This window comes from Tenrec ecaudatus, chromosome X, assembly GCF_050624435.1.
Source record: "Tenrec ecaudatus isolate mTenEca1 chromosome X, mTenEca1.hap1, whole genome shotgun sequence".
In the NCBI taxonomy this organism is placed as follows: domain Eukaryota; kingdom Metazoa; phylum Chordata; class Mammalia; order Afrosoricida; family Tenrecidae; genus Tenrec; species Tenrec ecaudatus.
In genome coordinates, this window is record NC_134548.1 from 163,798,499 (window position 1) to 163,802,629 (window position 4,131).

Here is a 4,131-nt window from a genome sequence, read left to right on the forward strand (position 1 = left end):
TCAAAGATAAACCAGTTAAAATGGAGGAAGGACCAAAGAGGTGGAGTGACTTGTTCAGGATTATTCCATAAGTCAATGGCTTCCAAACCAGTGACCTTCCCACTATATTAGCATAGAAACATTCTCACCATAAAGCAAAATAACAAGCTCACTGCCAACGAGTTAATTCTGACCCACAGTCTCATCGTACTCAGTAAAAAAAAAAAAAAAAAAAAGTCTACCTGAACAAGAGAAAACAAAAAAGTCTACCTGAACGAGAGAAAGCAAATGTGTAATTAACAGAAAGGGCCAGAATTACTTACAAAGCCTATTGAAGGGGAGTAGTGGGCCTGTCAGGAATATTATTACCTCTTACGTCTAACATCAGGGGTGGGGGGGAGTGTCCCCTGGCCATCTAGGCTGAAGGCAGACTCTTGTCCGATGAACAATGCCATCCCTTCCAACTGTGTGATTTTAATGAAGAACTGGACGATTCATGGTGGCCAGAGAGGGCACTGGTGGTTCAGTGGAATTTACCTTGGACTCTACATCATGATGGTGTTTGCTCAATATCTCCAGTAATCTTCTTGGAACCCGCCCCCACTCCCTGCCACCATAAGGTAGGTGTGAGTGCCCAATGTGATCCTGCCACTTCCTGATGTCCCTTGCCCTCAGCCAACAGTGATCATGGAAGCAAATGTTGACAAGGGAGCGTCTGCGGAGCCAAGCCCCCTGCTGATCTGCTGTGTGAGTGAGAAATGTCATTTGGCTCTATCACACCGCAGTCTAACCTAGCCCGCACTGACTGAGATGGAATATCTTTAATGAAAGAGTGTGCCACGGAAATTGGTAGTGTAAACATAATTTCAGGAAACAGGCAATCTACTTAATGAAGTAATTTTGCTCAAGTACGTTAAAAGCACACCCTTACTTATGCACATTTTCCAAGTTGAAAAAGTCACTATTATCACTTCAGTCAGCAGACATGAGAGAAACAGCAGTGATGTAGAGGGACACAACAGCCGCTCAGACACACCCATGATTGTGAAGATGGCGCGCAGGACTGGGTTTGAATCTGAGCCAACTTGACAGCAATTAACAACATTAAACCAGGTTCCTCAGGATACCTTCTGGCCTTGGTTTGAGTCATTGTAAGAATTTACTGTACAGTATTCACTAATTCATAATGGATCCTAAGAAAAGTTTTCTCCCACATCTTCGTTCATTTATGTCAAGTACTTACTGAGCTCTTACCAGGTTCCAGGTACTCTGCTAGGTGTTGGGGAATCAGTAGTAAACAAGATATCCTTTCCTCAGAAAGGCAGTAAATATTCAGAAGAAAAATAATAGCATGCTTTGAGAGTGTATGCCAGGGAACTTGACCAACCCAGAGAAAACAGAGAAGGTCCAGAAAATAGGGCATTCTCAGGAAACCAGCAGCTGCCCTAGTCGTCAGACTGGTACCAGTGACAGGGCAATTCACACGCACCCTCCTTCAGTTCATGGCATTCTGACCTTGCGCCCGTCCATAGGAAAAGACATGGCCTTGCTGTGGCCAATCTTTCGATCCAGAGAGCAATGCGGCAATGCTTGCACATACCACCCCAGGTGTTCCAGTCTTTCATGATTCATTAAAGGGGTAGCCTTGCTGTAAGTGAAAAAATGACAGCTTTTTTCTGATTTCTTAAGCATTATAGGCCATACCAAAGGTGATAGTGAGAAGCCACCCGAGTCCGTCAAACCTGAAGTCAAGACTACTGAGAAGATAACTCTAATTGGAAGCACACATTTCAGGAGCACATCATGTAAGCTCCTAAGCCAGTGGAAGCACTTAAAAGGCCAGGCCCAGATGAGACAATGACAAACTTGGAAGTGAAATTATCTGCCTCCCTGCACTTGATAAGCTTAAGCAGTCATTGGGAAAGGAAGAAGGAAATGATGAAATTAAGATTAGGACCTTGTATTATTCCAGGTTGACTAGAAAAACAAATCCAGAGACACTCATATGGGTATAAGAAAGAGCTTTATCAACAAAGCCCACGTGGAAGAAGCACACCAGCCTGTGTGATCACGAGGTGTCAAAGGGATCAGGTATCAGGCATCATCAGAAAAAAAAATCTTACCATAGTGAATGAAGGGCGAAGTGCAGAGTGGAGACCCAAACCCCATTTGTCGGCCACTGGAGATCCCCTTGCAGAGGAGTCTAGGGAAGGCGATGAGTCAGTCAGGGTGTGATGTAGTACCAATGAAGAATACAGCTTTCCTCCAGTTCTTAAATGTTTCCTCCCCCCTCCCCCCACTATCATGATCCAAAATCCAACTTGCAAGTCTAGATAGAGCAGAGGATGTACACTGGTGCAGATAGGAGCTGGAGGCACAGGGAATCCAGGGCAGATGATCCCTTCAGGACCAGGGGTGTGAGGGACGATATTAGTAGGGTAGAGGGTGAGTGAGTTGGAAAGAGGGAACCAATTACAAGGATTTACATGTGACCTCCTCCCTGGGGGACAGACAACAGAAAAGGGAGTGAAGGGATTCGTCGGACAGGGCAAGATATGACGAAGTAATAATTTGTACATTATCGAGAGCTCATGAGGGATGTGGGAGCAGGGAGGGAGGGGAAAAAAGAGGATCTGATGCCAAGGGCTTAAGTGGAGAGCAAATGCTTTGAAAATGATGAGGGCAAAGAATGTACAGATGTGCTTTACACATTGATGTATGTATGGATTGTGATAAGAGTTATTTGAGTCCCTAATAAAATATTTTTTAAAAAAAAGAAAAGCTTTGTATCAAAGAGTAATTGTATATTACGAAAACATCCCAACCCAGTCCAGATCAAGTCCAATTTTAGTCCATTTGTCCAATACCAGTCTATAAATTCCTCTTCACACTCAGAGAGCATATGCAATGATGCAGAATTCAGGAAGATCACAGGTGGATAGTCTTGTGGATCCATTGGTGGTGGAAGCATCTCAGTGTGGCATCTAATGGGTCTCCACATGGCTCTTCCAGTTCCAGGGCTCTGGCTCCATCAGTGTAACTCCATGTGGCTTGTCAACAGGAATATCCAGCCAAGGAGAATGCGTGTCCAGCCTCCAGTAAGGAAGACAGGAGTACCCAGAATCCTCAGGAGAAGGCCATGCCCACACAGAGGCCTCATAGGCTATGACCTGATTGACAGGCTAGACTCCACCCCTTCGCTAAGATTGACAGGAGATTATGTACCATATATACTCGAGTACAACTCAAAATTTTTAGCACATTTTTAAATGCAATTTTGTGACTCGGCTGATATTCAAGTTGGCTTATACTCGACCCCTCAGGGTTTAGGGAGTTTAGAAAAAATCTCTGTGTATCATTGTGGAGTACATATTTTCTAGGAAGGGGTGAAACACTGGAGCTGGTGTAGGGTAAAAAAATATCTGACTTTATCATATTTTCAACCCAAGATGTCCAAACAGGGAAACTTGTGTGGACCAAGTAGGATGTTGGAGGAAAGGTTGTTCCATGTTGGCGTGAGTGCCATTAGACCAGGGGTGAAGTTACCATTTCAATGTAGGCTAAAAATTCACTTAGCCAAGGAGAAGCCAATAAATAGTACATTGTTAAGTGTACTCATTGTCTTTGAAGGGGAGAAGAAATTCCGTCACAATGTGAAACTATGGGGCATAATTGATGGTGAGAACACCACTGAACCTATGAAGTGGGCCAGCCCTGAACTACCTGCAGCTAAAAGGCCAGAAAACCCGAAAGAAGCTCGAAGAGATTGAGTGGAGTGGGCAGGGGTGGAAACAGACAATAACAAACTGGTACCTATTTCTGAATCCCCCGGTGATGTAGACAGAAGCAGTGATCTGCTGCTGCAATCTTGTACTTTAGGGTCAACACTCGTAGGTTCTTAAGAACCAAAGTTAGATTCTCTTTTTGTGTCCCCCAACATCATCGTTTCGAGTTACATGAGGCTAACTTCTTATTTCTCCTCAGTAATAAAACCATAGATATGTCCTATACTTGAAGAAGCTAGAAAACAGCTAATAAATACTTATAGTATGCCTTAGTACAAAGAAATATGAAAGAATATTTGCTCTTGTTCACATCTCTCTAGTCACTCAGAATTAGTAAAGCATGATAGAAACAATTTTTTATCAGTTC

At 43.5% G+C, this 4,131-nt stretch overlaps 1 pseudogene; it reads left to right on the forward strand.

The window, feature by feature from the left end:
• Nucleotides 1-666: 666 nt before the first annotated feature.
• Nucleotides 667-3,749, forward strand: LOC142433835 (cysteine and histidine-rich domain-containing protein 1-like; annotated as a pseudogene).
• The last annotated feature ends 382 nt before the right edge of the window (nt 3,750-4,131 follow it).